This window comes from Cebidichthys violaceus, unplaced genomic scaffold, assembly GCF_023349555.1.
Source record: "Cebidichthys violaceus isolate CVI_PGR_0920_01 unplaced genomic scaffold, fCebVio1.0.p SCAF_1, whole genome shotgun sequence".
Taxonomy (NCBI): domain Eukaryota; kingdom Metazoa; phylum Chordata; class Actinopteri; order Perciformes; family Stichaeidae; genus Cebidichthys; species Cebidichthys violaceus.
Window position 1 is genome coordinate 23,157,574 of NW_027176262.1, and position 16,098 is coordinate 23,173,671.

General features: G+C 42.3%; 1 protein-coding gene across 2 annotated transcripts in view; it reads left to right on the forward strand.

The window, feature by feature from the left end:
• Positions 1-238: 238 nt before the first annotated feature.
• lrfn1 (leucine rich repeat and fibronectin type III domain containing 1) overlaps positions 239-16,098 on the forward strand; it is a 93,298-nt gene continuing 77,438 nt past the window's right edge. For both annotated transcript variants that reach the window (XM_068715896.1, XM_068715905.1), the window contains exon 1: positions 239-383. The gene's annotated coding sequence lies outside the window, so the exon portion shown is untranslated. The remainder of the gene's footprint in view (positions 384-16,098) is intronic.

Below are 16,098 nucleotides of genomic sequence, written 5' to 3' on the forward strand. Positions count from 1 at the left end.
TTTGGATTTTTTTTGCGCGTTTTCGGCTTTACAGTTTCTGCCCTTACGTCTCAATCGGATCGTTCTGGGATTTAAGGTGGGGTTTTATCGCGACGCAGGTAACTGGAAGATACCCCACAGTCCCTGCTTGATGACACTTCAGCTGCACATTGCCCCTCAGCACGTCCGCTGGATTTTTCAACACACCAGCCCGAAAGAGAAGCTTTTTTTTTTTTTTTTTTTTTTTTTTTTTTTTTTTTGGACGTGTGCATTTGGAATAAATGAACTCCAGTTGCCATCTCAGAGTCGTTGTGAATGTATCCAGTGTGACAAGTGTGCGGACGGCGGAAATCATGTGCAGTCGGATCAACCCTTCGGCGTCTGCTTTATTAGTGCCACTTTTGGTAAGTCACTTAGTAGACTTGGTGAGAAATGTGCGATGGACTTTCCACTCCTGATGCTCATGTGTGGATGCATGTGTGCCTCTCCGACGAGCTGAACAGTGTCCCAATCTGTGGTGTGCCGCATTGATTGTGCCACCAACTGCAATATCTATCTATCTATCTATCTATCTATCTATCTATCTATCTATCTATCTATCTATCTATCTATCTATCTATCTATCTATCTGATCAGCAACATACCTATTGCTCTCTTGCTTGCATAATGTGCACATCTTTGCTCTACTTTACAGGCAGCCTCAGTAGTCTCCTGTATAATATGATATCCATCTAGCTGAGATGTGTTCAGGCTACTTCAGATCGTCGGTCCTTGCATGCTGGAGCAGTTGTATTGATTGAGTGGTGGTAGTGCTCTTGTATACAGTTACAGATGGGCCCCAAAACGACCCTATCACGCTGTCGCCGCGGCTCCGAACTGTGGGATGAAGGCGGCTGAACAGTGACACGCGACTTGAATTCCCAGAGACTGGGGCGCATGTGGAAATGGCCCGGGTGTGTCTGCGTCAGCACGACGCAGAGGCGAAGACTTTTCATAAATTATCGGCAGCACTGAAATCCTCCCCATCAGGGCAGTATAGCACTGATTGCTGAGAGAGTGGTTTTTTTTTTCACTGTGGAGCCACCGAGCTTGAATGATGAGGGGTACACTTGCTAATGTCCCTTTTGAGTTGAGTTTAAATATAGAGGAATGCTCATTTAGATGATTATTTCATTTCATGGTGAGTGGAGGCCTCAGCTGTGTGTGTGTGTGTGTGTGTGTGTGTGTGTGTGTGTGTGTGTGTGTGTTACAGGGCTGCGCAGCGCTTTTGTTTTTGACAATAGGCTAAGCAGGTTTAGAGATGATAAAAGACTTAAAAAAAAAAAAAAAAAAAAAGCACTGATGTAGCATGATAATAATCTCCCGGGTGCTGTGAGTGAATGCTGGCAATTACGTTTGTGCAGAGTTTTTTTTTTTGCCCGTCTCATCATTTTCCAGTGACTCAATAAGCTCAGCCTCCTTAGATTCAACTCAGCATTTGTAGAAAGTTTGTTACACTCCGGCTATTCTAATTTTGGCAGGCAAGGCTGGAAGAGGTCAGTGTTTGTCACTCTGAGGACACCGGCAACAACAGATGGGAGAAGTGAGGGTCCAGGATGACTGCGCCGGGGTAGCCAGGTTGTAAATCTATAAGATTGAAGAGGGGTTAGATGTCATTATGCTTCCACTAAAGTCAAGTGAACATCCCTCATAGCTCTCTACCCGCATACTACCTTCCCGAGACGTCCCCGGGGGAAGGTGTAGGCATTGGCCAGCCGTGTTGCCACATCAGGGCGTGCAGTGAGCGTTGCTGCAGCTTGCTATTGGAAAACAGTGACTACCGGCTGCATCTACTGTATACACCCTCCTTCACCCACAGTGAGCCTTAGGACTGCATGTATGCTCCTATGGCAGAGTGTTCCACCTCTTCACTGCTGTCAACTGAAATGAATAATGAAAGCTGTCATGAGGTCTTGGTGTTGTTCTCTTCCATAGTTTGACAAGTGTCCAAGAAAAAAAATCGCTCTTATACGTCATGCAAGGCTTTTACGAACTAACAAAAGCACAAACGGCTAGCTGAGGGGTTTGACTGCTTTTGTGAAGTGCTCCAGTAAAGGCTGTGTGTGTGTGTGTGTGTGTGTTTGACGGGCTGAGTGAATAGAGAAAATTGAATTTATGTTTGGTTACAGGTTTTAACATAAGGGACTTAAAGACTCCTAAAACAGAGGTTAATGAGGTTTCTTCTTCGCAGGGTTGATACCCTTGAGCCTTATTGGATTTGTAATTTGAATTAGCAGTGCATGCAGCGGGGCTCTTATGTATAGATGTCGTTTTTTTTTGGTTTTTTTACAAGCTGTGTGCGTGTGTGTGTGCGTGTGCGTTGCAGTAAGTGGTGGTGCTCACGTCTTTGGCTTGTCAGTGTGTTGCAGGGTGTTACAGCAGAAGCTCAGAGCACTTGCTGTCATGTGTTTGCCTAATGAAATCAGGCGGGATGGTCATTATCATTATCATGCATTATTGCCAAAGCTGCCATGTTTAGCAACGCTAGTGCAGGCAGGAAACAACCGCCGAAACAAATTCATATCGCAGCAGGTAACGCGTAACAAAAAAAAAAAAAAAAAAAGCAAGTGGCAGCGCCATGTGTGCAAGGGCTGCTGCTTTCTAGGTTGCTGCATGCGGACCATGGGGTGAGATTAATGGGGTCTCTCTGCCTTGCCATTCTGTTGCATTGTGTTACAGCAGCTGCTCACGGTGCCGGTGTCATGCGTTTGCATTATGAAACCGGGACCAGTCGAGGGTTATCGGCCACTGCAGGAGCGGGAGAATAGCAGCAAGCACAAGCTATTGACCTGTGTTTGGGAGTATAAAGGACTTCATAACAGATTGTATAAACCCGTTGTTGTTCTCTGCACAAGGCATATTTAAATAGCAATTCACAGTGAGTCATGCTTGCAGACTGGGATTTGCAAATTGCACATATCTGCTCCAGAGATTTCCTGTTTTTCCACGCTACTCAAAGCTACGGTTGTGGGACGTTCAGTATCCCAGTACCACACGGTAATGTGTGCTGGTTTGAATGTGCACAGATAAGAGTCTGATCCCAACATAAAGGAGCAGGAGTTTGTTCAACCTGAGGGAAGGGTCAAGGATCTTGTTGTGTGAAGGAATTTCCATTACCGTGTTTAAGTCTCAGGCTGCCCTCGCATCCATGAATTGTTGAGAAATAATAAGGATCAAAGGATATCATGATGCACGCTGTGACATAATTAAAAGAAGTGATGTATTTGGAAAAAAAAAAAAAAAAACCTCCATCTTCTTAATGTTTTGAATTCTGGACTGTGCATGCAGAAAAAGTAGCAGTAAAGAAAGGAGAAAATAAGTACCAATTAAGTTGTTATCAGTCGACAGAATGAGACATTTCTCCCAAGGCAACTCAAGTTATTTAGTGCGAGAAGCATCAAAAGCATGAAAAAAAGTTGAAGAAATGGCGTAATTGCAAGTAGCCAAAAAGATCAAAGGAGTAGCCACTAAAGCTCTGAAGCAATTAAACCGGAGCTATAGCCTTGGAATTTATTTTTTTAAGGTTATCGAGTCAAAAAAAGTGACAGGCAAAAGCAGCGGTGAGCGCTGAGCACTGAGCACGGGAGGAAACAGGTAAATAACACACTGGCCTCAAGAGGCATTTAAACGCACACCGCCTCTCAACTCCTCTGCGTCAGGAATTCAAAGAGCGAACGGTAAGAGCACTAAAATATCACCCCAACAGGCTACTGCAGCGATGCTTTGCAAGTCATAAGCACAGCTTTTTCGGTACGTATGTGCTGTATTTGAGTATGAGACAATTACCCCGATCGAAGAGTGTTTCTTCTCGTTCCAAAACATTTAGTTTAGTGTGTTGGGCAGGGTGTCGCCTCACAGAGAGAGTGTCCTGGGTTTGAATGCATTCATTAGCTCCCACTGTCTGTGTGGAAGAAGAAAGTAAAATCGAGCCAAAAAAAAAAAAAAATCCAGCCAGTGGTGGATTGGAAAGGTTACTTTGCCCGTTGTTGAAGGTGACTGTGACTTTATTAGCCCTGTGTTAGACTTGTGACCTGCCCAGAGTGTACTTTTCCTCTCTTTCGCCTGCGTGCTGGGTCAGCCTGCCTTCCCCTACCGCATTCATCTCCAACATTGGACTAGCGGTGTTGAAAATGAAACTACACTCACTACAAATACAGTCAATCAAGCGTACTGGCAGACACTTTTTTTTTTTTTTAACAAATGTTCAGTCGACACATTTAGCAGCAGGAACTCTTAAAGTGGATAAACCCGAGTGGATAGACATCATCCTTTTTGTCTTGAGAACATTAGTATTCTGACTCGGTAACTCTAATGATTGCTGCATGGCTCCTTTTCATCTTGGAGGCTCCTAGCCCCTCACGTCTGAGCAGTACGTCCGAATAAGGAAGCTCGTCGTTTTAATTGTCACGGTGCATGAGCGTGTGCGTGGAGCATGCCTGTTAACCGTGGCTAAGTTGTTTGCCTCTGACAGTGGCTGATAATACAGGTGGCGTGCGAGGAGCGCTGGTGCTTAAAGTCTGACCTGCTCGCTGCCACAGGATGAGTGTCACATGTAAAATGGAGCAATAGGGCGTGACCAGAATGTGCAATGGGAGCTCGGTGTGTGTGTGTGTGTGTGTGGGGGGGGGGGGCTGCTGCAAGGAATCAGTGGACAGTCGTTTGTCTGAAGACAGGGATGCAGATTCACACGGTTATACTTTCAGTAGTGCTGTGCAGGATGTGCTATGATATTTAAACACCCAGCCGGCTGAGCCCGGTGGTAAGCAGCCGTCATAATCCAAACGCATTCAAAATGTCCAGAGCAGCTTCAGTCCGGATGCAAAATATTCAATTGAGGAACACTTGTCACCTGCAGAGCATGTGGCGTTCAAACTGCAGAGGAGCGTCACATTTTGTACCCGTGAGATCTTGCTCCATGGTACCAGCCTGTCGCCTTTTCGGATAAAAGCAATTATTAGTGGCATCTGTCTCCCTCAAGAACCACTGTTGTGCAGTGGTGCTGCCACGGTAGCAGCCTTTAAACTGTTGCTCCTGACTCTGTCTTGTCACATATGATCATTTTAGATAAAGGGATATGATATATATATATATATATATATATATATATATATATACTCATGTAAACAATAAACAACGTCTTTGTCTAGCACGGTAGCAAACCGGGATCCGGCGACGTCTTCGGCTGCAGCGTCTAGCCTTCTACTGTTTATCTGAAGGTGACACTGATTTAGATCATGCTTTCAGGAGCTGCATCTGGGCATATTGATCAATATCTTCTGCCAGAACAGCATTTCTCTTTTGGCTCTCTTGAGGAAGCCAATTAAGCGAGCTCCATGCTCTCGTACAGAACTTGAAATGCACACAAACACTATCTTCCCCACAGTGCCATTAAATAATGCATAAGAACAATATATTATTGTGCAGCGCTTATTACCACAGGTCTTACTAGTCCTATTAGGACTTTCTCCCCTGAAGTAAGAAGCATCGGACAAAATGCAGTGCATTTAATCCACTATTCATTCTCGACTGAGGCATTAGGAAAAAGATAATGCCTCCATGAATTACTCCTACGAATGTGCCACTGTGATGAGAGATCATTCTGTCCTGTTGCATATTGATTTGTTTGTCAGAAAGTCGTGCGGCGTGCTCTTCATCAGACTGCGCCGGCCTCATTGGAGATGAGATGAGATGTCTAACTCTGCTGCCTATTAAAGGCTGGGAGACCGCAGAAGCATTAACTATTCCAGTGAAGTGAACGGTTAAGTGCCTCAACCTTCACATTCTGTTTTCTCCGTTTGGTTGAAATGTCTGCCTTTAATAGAGAGACACATGCATAATCAAGCACCGCCAGTGCAAAGACAACAAAAGTCTGTTCTGGTCTTATCCTGTGGCTGACCATATTTTTGATCTGGTGGTCTTTTCAAAGTATCTGTGCGTTTTGTTCCAGGAAACTTGTGGGAGGCAGATATGTTTCAGTTTATGCTGGATTGATTTTTTTATTATTGACACGTAAGGGAAGATAAACCAGAGAATATTATAAAAGTTGTCTTTTGGTGCTTTAATGTTTCCATAAAGTCCTGATATTTTAATACTTTATCAAAGAGCATGTTCAATTATGAGCTATTCACAATCAGGCACCTTGATTTCTTGCTTTTTGCAGCTTACAAGCAATAGTGGAGAAATGTAGCTGGCCTTGATTATTATTATTATTATTATTATTATTATTATTATTATTATTATTATCTCTCCCTTCAGTCCACATTTAATCGGTGCCTTACAGTGGGCCGCTGCTGCACCGGTACTAGTCTAACTAGGCCGGATCATCACACAAAAAAAAAGCACAGCTTAAGGGAGATAAAAAAAAAAAAAACACTAATTAATTTAAAGAAACAGCAGCAGCAGAATATCCACACATTTGGCCCGAATGCATGAAATAAGTTCTACTTCAGTGCACTCCTTGCTGGTGCATGTGCTATTTGATATTTATCTAATATGCACACAAGATTCACAAACAGATAATTTGCTGATCATCTCAAGGCATGCTGCACCATATTAGTGTGCATCTTTGACCCCTTTGAAAGCTTCAGAACCCTGAAATACCGAGGAACATTCTCCTCACAATAGATTTCGGGCACAGATGACAACAATTTCTGAAGAAATACAGCGCAGATAATTATCGCTCAATGTCTTTCAGAAAGTAATGGACGTAAAGTGTCTTTATCGTGGCCATCGCGGGGACAGTGTGTGTGTGTGTGTGTGTGTGCTATAAACGACGTTTGATTTCCTCCCCCAATGTTAAACGTGTGATTAAGAAAAGTTAAATGACGAGCCCGTGCGCCGTGGTCTGCACTTCGCTCAAGTAAGCAGAATACCTCATCGATCAGCACGTTATTAGACATACATGAGCAGGAGGACACTTGAGCCGGGTGGATTTCTTGCTGACACCGAGCTTGAAGCCCGGCTCAGGAAAAAAATCCATCCCAAAGATCAACATCTATTGGATGTTTCTATCCTTGTTTCCAAATAGTTCGCTGAAGTTTAGCTATTAATTACAAGAGCTGTTGCTGATGTACTGTTTCCAGCAGTGAGTTAATTTCAGTGATACTTCATTTTGGGGATATTTATGGGCTTGTTTGCGGGGGATTGATTTTTGTACCCCTGGAACGTGTCCAGTGACTCCCGTGTGTCCACAGACTCGCTCGCTGTTTAGTAGACCGTATAAATCCTGCAGAGCATGAAATTTTCATGTGTTGCATGCATGCATTCACTGGGTGACCGTGCTGTGTGCTGCATCGATTAGCATAATATGATTTACACATTTAGATTTTTTTTTTTTTTTTTGTTCAGGCTATTCTCAGTCCTTTCTATGCATGTATTCATCCATCTATATAATGTACGGTATGTATTAATCCATCCATCCAAGGCAACCCCAGGCGATTTTACTTAGCGACCAAAACTAAGTATGGAAGTGTCCCCGTTCCATACATCGTACTAATTATCTACAGTATATATTATATACACAGATATTTATAGTGGACTATTCTTGCACTTAGTATACAAAAAACCCCAACATTACCTTTTTTTATTTTATAACTTGACCCATTGGACATCAATCAAACAGCACTTTTACCATTTCCATATGCTTATTAAATACTTAATGTCATTTCTGTTGTTGTTTTTCATTATATTTCTGGAGATGTTTCATCCTTATTCACAATTCATCTTCATTTTATGCAGCTTTGAGCAGCTCCCTCATTTCCTCTGTGCATTGCATTATGGAAGAACAATGTACATCCACAGCACACTCACTTTTTTGAGTTTGGGTTTTTTAAAATTACATATTATAAACCTGCTTAGAATTAGTGTGTCGTGTCATTTTTTTTTTTTTTTGTCATTTTTTATTTTGGCAATTTCTTTTTGTAGTTAAAAGTTTTAAATGTGCCTACGCTGCCGAAATGCCCCACAAATGTGTGTCTGTCCCTGGTGTCACCGGCTTTTAGACCTGCTATTTGTGTTTTGGCTTATTTTCTGGTCTATTTGGCTAATTCCTACGTATTAACAGAGCCTGCTTTTGCCAGTGAATGGATAAACCAAAGACAAACCTGACATAAAAACATCTATAAAACTGTTAAACGGCAATACATTTGGTGTGTAATTGTGTCCGACACTACAATGGGCTGTGATTAAAGCTCAGTCATTACACCATTTTCCAGACAGTGAACAGAAGTTCAAGAAAAACCCGCCCCCATTAAAGAGTGTTTCTGACAAACCCTCTTTGAGGATGCTTCTGTCCCTGAGTGGGGGCAGTGGCAATATCCAAAAAACCCTATCTTTATTTCTCTTGGAACAGAGCCTCATGTGAAGTGCATCGAGTGCTTGCGCTATGCTTTGTGCTGCTACAAGTCGCTATGCAGCTTGCCAAATATAGCCGACGACAGACTACAATGATACGATCTCTGCACCTTGCTGCAGCTTAAAGCTCGTGGAGCGCCTTTTTTTTCCCCCTGTGAGAATACAATGCAACAGAAAGTACTACTTTTCCCATTTAGTTTAAAGAAATTGCCATGCAGACAATGTGAGCACTTTTCTCCACAATAAAGAAAGTGTCCTTCGCTGCAGTAAGTGAAGTGCGACTGCCTATTGTGTCCCACGTAAATGGGAATCTGTTCAAGGGAATGAGTTGACGCTTGTTAGTCCAGCACACCGGTTTAGTCTCCGTAGGACACTTGCGGTCAGCTGAACGCTGGAATGATCCGGTCGCTGCCAAATGTCTTCAGTTGATCCGGCGCCGTCTATTGATTATGAAAACTGAGCAGTGTTGATAAGCCAAGTCTGCCAAATGCTCTAATTACAAATGCTAATGTTAGGGTTGCAATTTAGTTTTTTTTGTTGCTATTGGAAGAAATTAGGATTTTCCTTTTTTTTAAACGTGTGCAAGCACTGGCCATTGCAAAGGTAATGCTCCACTTAATAGACTGCTATCCTAAATATGGAATTAACCCGCAGCAGTGTTTTTTATTTTTGTATATTTCTAAACAAGTTTTCCGAACTGGCATGCTTATATAAGAGAAATCAGCAGAGTGGTTTAGCGCGCCATGTTCTCCACTGAATCGTTGGCGATGCGGTGAATCATCTGTAAGGGTCGGACAATGACGGGCGGGTGAGGGACGACGTCTTACATGAGATCTGAACGGGCAAAAACAAAAGCCGCAGCAACTGAAACTCCGCCGTCGAACGACACCGAACAGCATCGGCATCGCAGTCGCTGCCCTCGGCGGACCCGTCTGTCAGGGCGCGTTGAGACATGCCAACCAAAGTTGTGTCAGAGCAAACAGTGCCCGGCAGAAGGTCAGCCGTCGGTGCTGAGACGTGAAGCGAGATGAAAGCTTTATGGTTTTGATACCGACAACAATAACACTATGTAGCCAACCGGCAAACAAAGCCACCCGGCAACGCAAAGTGCTAATCTCGTTAAAGAGCGATTGTCTTCCAACAGGCGGTGGATGCGTGCTTTTTTTGGCCCTTTGGACTCGGAGCCGTCCACGCTTACGGTTATTGATGATGCACTTTTGCTTCGCCGAGATCAGTTCATTAGATCGGTCTGACAAACTGCTTTCTCTATCGAGACGCTTGATGGATGATGACTGGATGTAGTCGTCGTGGGCCGGGTGTCTATTGACTCGAAGGGCCTCGATTATGGGGCCCAAGATTAGTGACGTAAAGGACATTCGTAAAGCGTGTCGGCCTCTTCCTGGATGTTTGGATGGTTGAAGACTCCAGAGCTTCATGTGTCATTTAACTTAGCAGAGAAGGTTTAGATCATGATCTACTGTAAAGATTTGTACCTCAGGTTTATCATTCCATATGTATGTATTCTTAACTACGTTTATGTAATGTGACAGCTGTCAGTGTGAGCCTTTAAAGTGGGCGATCTTAACTCGACACTGTTAAGAGTGGGACATGAATTGATGCAGGGAAGTTTCCTCTCAGTGGAATATATAATATTGCAGAATGTCCAAGAACATTTCCCCAGAGACTTGAATCTGAAATGTCTTGTTTTGTCCAACCAACAGTCCAAAACCCAAACGATATAGATTAACAATGGTATAAAACAGTTCATTAATATTCTTTTAGTTTATTAAAATAACAACAAGTTGACTAATTGTTTTAGCTGTAATTCAGTTGTCACATAATATAAAAGAAATGCAGCAAATCCTCTGAACAAAGATGCTGGAACAAGAGGATGTTTATGTTATTTGTCTGAAAGATGACTACAATGATTAATTGATTATCAGTATCACACATTTTCCGTCAACCAACTAATTGGGTAATCAACTCTGTGTTTCATTTCTACACTTGGATATCGACTAAGTGGAACAGAGCAACATATTAGATGGGGTTTTCAAATGGGTATAAAGATACCACTGCCATATTTGTATGTATTCAACGTCGAGTGTCTCGTTCTTCACCAAATTTGTTTTAAACGAAGCGACTTTGGAAGGCGTCGCTTCGCAGATTAGTGAACTGACTCTCTAGCTTTCATAGCTGTAGGAAAATCTCATTAATGTGCGCAAATCTCACCGAAGGTGTCCAACATCATACTGCAGAGATGATGTGATGTTAATTTAGGGAGCATTTTGCCGTCAGTGCCTCTAATTATTAATCCTCCTCCTCCTCACCAAAGGCAACTTGCGTAGATTTGTCAGGATTTCCATGCTTGAGCTCAGCACCGAGGCAAGATTTGAGTCTCAACAACAATTACTCACCTTGGCTTTTGTTGCCTTACATTTTTCCAAAAAAAAAAAAAAAAAAAGGCGCCTGTTAATGACACGCACACATCATGTAATTGGTAAAATGTTGCATGTTAATATGGCAATCCGTGAAATATAACACTTAAAACAATTGCCCTTTCCTCCTGTTTGTTTGGGGGAGGTGATTGGGTGCTGCTTTTTGAGTGCACGTCTCAGAGGAAATAAAGCTCCGGTTCAGGATGAAAAGAAGATAACGTCTGAGAAATCCCCGAACTGAAAGACGTGGCATTTGCTCAGTAATAGATGGATGCCCCTTTGATCCGTGGTGGGGAGGAGAAGTCGATTGAGTGACTGTGATAAGACATTCAGCAGTTAAGCGCTTGCATTGTGTCTTGACTTGACTGTATTTGCACTACAAAGGCTTTTTAATAACACTATTATTTAAACGGGATTGAATTGATATTACTGGTCTATGCACTATCATTGGAACCATCAGGACAGTATTTTAGATTGAGTGAAGGTGCTTTGAAGTCTGAATTGGATGCGCTATCATTAACAAGACGACACTGGAGGAACATGTGCTCCACAATAATGTACATCCTTGCGTGTCAAAGCCAATCATTAAAAGAAACTAGTGTGTTTATGTGTGTGAGGGTTCTTGTATTCGCCCCGCAGCGTCGGGCACAGGACCTTTGGTTCGACTTCAGACGAGCGGCCGAAAACTGTTTGCCGACGTTGTTCCACTGAAGTCAAATTGTGATTTAGCGAAACGACACTAAAAAAAAAAACCCCAGACCAAGCAGTGTCTCACTGCAGAGCAGACCGTGACAAAGCAGCGACTAATGCAAACGTTCCCACCCACCTCAACTCCAGTTATGTTTACTCAGCGCTGACGGAGAAGGCGCTCAAGAACAAAGACGTTGTTCGTTTGTCCGACCAGGATGTGAGAGTGGCAGAGGACGTGATGGAGGCCCCTAAACCCCTGAGAAAGCCCCCCCCCCCCCCTAACAATAATACGCTTTGAAAATACACCTTCTACAGCTCAAACCCACCATCCTGAAATCCAAAAGAATCGAATGATGGAGACGGTCCCACCATGACAAAAAAATTTGAGAGAACCCGTGAAATAGATACTGCGAGCCTGAACTCTAGACTTCGACAACAACTGCACGGTGCTTAATCCAAGGTTCAGGACGCTCCCTCACATGGACTGTGTGTGCCGTGAGATAATCTAAGGCCACTCACCCCAGAGACGGTCTCCGGTGTCGAGCAGGTATCTCATCTATTTTAGATCAAAGTTATTATTTTTTTAAACGAGTAAAAGGCTCTGTTAAAATATACATGAAATACATAGTGCCGCTACAATGGCAACTGCACTTTAAATTTCTCTCCGCCTCTTGTCCCTGCACACTGCAGGGTGAAGCCGCGAAGAATGCAGCGGCCACCTCTACTCCGGGTGGGGGGGCGGGGTGGGGGGGGCGGGGCAGTCTCACAGAACTCTTCATCATCGCCACCTCTAAAGAAGTCAGGCCACGGCTGAACTGTTCGGCCCACTCTTCAAGTCTGAGAGGACCCCGCGCCACCGCTGTCCCGAGGCAGGAAGTTGTCGTTTTCGACGGCTGGAGACGTTGTTAGTGCCAACTGATCCGTCCTCTCTCCAGGGGATGTGTGGATGAACGCGCAGGAGGAAAAGTGTCCGTGGCTGACTTTCATAGAACTTGTTTAATTGAATTATAGCCAATGAGCCACTGTTGGATGTTCACAGTGTTCAAAATAAATGACACAAATGTCATTTTTCGGCATTTCTTCTGTGTTCCCTGCTACCTGAACATACCAAAAACTGTGACCCAAAAAACCCCAAGGTACATACCAAACTGTGGATTTTGTTTGAATTTTGACGTATCAGTAATTTTGCGATTAGACAGCTGAGCAAGCGCGACACTTGGCAGCTGGCTGTCATTTGAGTAGCTTTGGGGAAGAGACTTAGTCGTATTAGAGAGGGAAATCCGTTGTGCATTTTTTTACGGTCTTCAATTATGTCTCCTGTGATCATTACACGTAGCCGCAGGAAAATTCAATTTCAAATCGTACATTTAAAGAAATTATTGGGATTAAAATGCTAATCTTAACGTGTCTGCTGGAGCTTTGTGAAATGCACTGCGATCAAATTCCCTGGCAATATTTACAGGTACTTTGCAATTACAAAAAACAAAAAAAACAAAAACGGAAGTGGAATAATGTGGAATGACTTTGAGTCTATTGAAACTGGACTTAGTTTAATTTCACGGTGGCATTGTGGCTCAAGCTCTTTGGTTTTCTTGTGTGAGCTTGATGTTAAGACACACGAGTGTTATTTACAGCGTTACCATGGCAGCAAACATTTCTCTCAAACCTGTTAGGTGGTTGTGGTGGCCTGGTGGCCCGACGTGCTCTCATTTGCTATACATCATCTTAACCTATGACACAAAAGCATGAATGTTTGTTCAACAATGCGTTGATGGAAGCTGACTTTAAAAGTCACTGTGCTGCCTTTTCAAAGCCAGGGTCTGCGTTGGCAAGCAGCGCAACTTTAAATCAACCGTCCTTTTCAATTATGCCTTCAAGAGACTTGAGGATGTAAAACAGGCCTCATCCAAAACAGATGCACCTCCGTGTTTGACTCGAGGGAGGACGCGTCTCTCAGCACGGCTCCAGTTTTATATCGGTGGCTTAACATATGGTTGATGAGACTACAGCTCTGTCTTTCTGGTCCAAGCACACTTAATGGACTTCAGATGATTTGGCTCCAGGTGAAACTTTTTTTTCTGTGTCCTGTGACCACGTAGTTCACCGGATACAAACATAGACGGAACCGTAATCATCTCCTCAGCCTAGTATTGGCACATCATTTGTATTGCCTAGAAACATATATATATATATATATATATATATAGGTCATAATTAAAGATATAATGGCTTACCTAACATCTCTGGGAAGTCTTTTTCATTTCACTGTAAAAAACAAACAAACAAGACTTATATGAATATAAAAAGGAGTTAGCGATTATTTAGATCATGCTGTTCATCGAGGTAATTAATATGTAATACAAGTTAAAGGGTTGTTTCAACCTTGATGTGATTATTTGATGTCTGAGGGCAGGTATGTGTGCAGAAATAATGGCACAAAAAGAAGAGTGTACAGTCATGTCAGCGGTTCTTTGAAGCTGCACTTGAGCACAGCGGTGCTTTGAGCCGACTCTTACAGCTGAAGTGAAGCAGCTATAATGTTTACCGCCGTCACCATCGTTATTTCGGATGTCCGTACCAAATATCACGGCAATCCATCCAAAAGTTTTTCGAGAGATGCCTCTAAAAAGAAAAACAAACTGTGGCAGTATAAGAAAAGTTAGGGGATCACCAAAGGCACTAGGATTTAACATCTGGGAACCATAAATGCACCAAATGTTGTGCCAGTGCTTGTAGTAGATGTTGAGTTTCTTCACTGGATAAGTAAAAACGTTGACCTGCTGCTGCTGCTGCTGCTGGTGCTGCTAGATGAAAAGTCCGAGGGTCACCAAAGTCACCAGCGTCTGTACGAAATGTCACAGCAATCCTGCAAATAGTGGCCGATAATTCAAAGTGCACCAAAGCGGTGGACCGTCCAACCGGCCCGACTCTGCTGGTGTGGCTGAGAACGAGGAGAAATACATCAGACGGAGTAGACGGCCTTTTTGAAGTCATGAAAAAATGTATTTTCATCTTGTGTCGAGCAGTAAAATGGATGCTAAATACATGCTGGACTTATATATCAGATGTGAACGATATTGCAGTATTTATATTGTTTGAAACACAATATAACCCATTTTCTTTTGTTATATTGTCTTTCAATATTGTGAATTTTGATTCAGTTGATACATCATTACCTTCAGTTGTTTTGATGAGACCTTTCCACATTATGTATAAGACGTGCTACAGGTGATTATTATCTGGAGTGTTTTGCATACCATTTACATTTAATTTGGCTGATTGCATCATAATGTAGGATTTCAGCTACTCGTAAAAAAACGGGTTACATTATTGTTACTTAATTCAGTCATGAAAAGCAGCTAATGCACAGTTTTCACCGTTTCCCCACCATGCCAAGTATAATAAAGCTAATTATGCTTGACATAGAAAAACCTGTTCCACTACTACTATTCAAATATGTAATTATTTTCAATATGTTTGACTGGGAGTTTGTCATTGTGAGGAACTCCCTGTTAATCATGTTGGATCAGATTACTGTAGAGTCTTACATAGACAATTATGTTTACTTTGCGCAACAGTGATCCTCACAGGTGATCCAATTGACTGTCATAAATTAGTTTTTGGGTAATATGCTGATAACCAGAATGAAGTTATAAAGTTGTCAGTGTGGTGATGAAGTGCCTCGGCGAGCAATTTATATAGATGGGAAAATCAATGTAGACGTGCCAAGAAAAGAGAAGACAAAAGATTAGGCAGGACGTAGAATGTAAATGTAATAAAGTATCTCTGCTAATGGCTTGGAATTAAAATACGGCTGTTGTTTTGGGATGTCAAATGGTGCTGTAAATTAAGCAGATACACACAATTTATATTTGTATTCTTGCGCATAAACATGAAATGCTAATATAATAATATGAGGGAAAATGAGAGCGATATGATGCTTTGCATGGAATATATTCACAGATATAGTGTACAGTGCTCTGTATAGTGGACTACTAATATACACAAACAATATTTACTTGTGGACTACTAATTTAATTGTAGTAAAAAAAGACAATAGTTTTAAATCTTGACAAACTCCAGTTGCTTCCTCTAATCTGAGATAAAACACGCTCCCATCTCTGATGACGGTGAGCAAGAAAAGCACCATGAAAGAGACTTCTGACTTTGAAGTAGCTACATTAAATTGACAAAGGCACATGGGAGAGCCATATTAAGATGAGCAACACGAGTCAGCTTTTAAATCTTTGGGGACAAAAGCTTGCCTAGAATTAGAAAACATGAGAGAAATTACAGCTCCAGCTCACTCACAGTTTTAATTTAAAATATCGAGATACCATAGCTGTGAGCCTAAGCTTACCAAGCCAGCCAGAAGATTGTGGATGACAAAAGCGTGACGTGAGACTACCTAAATAGAGTAATATGCATAGAAAACACCAGTGATACTGCATTGTTTTTGAAATAGGTAATTACAGTTTACATATGTTACGGTACTAAAATCATGATTTCCCTGTAAATTGGTTGAATGTTCATTTACAGTAAATTACCGGCTACTGGTAAAGTTACTGTATCGTTTATACACTAAATTAATGTAAACGGGTGC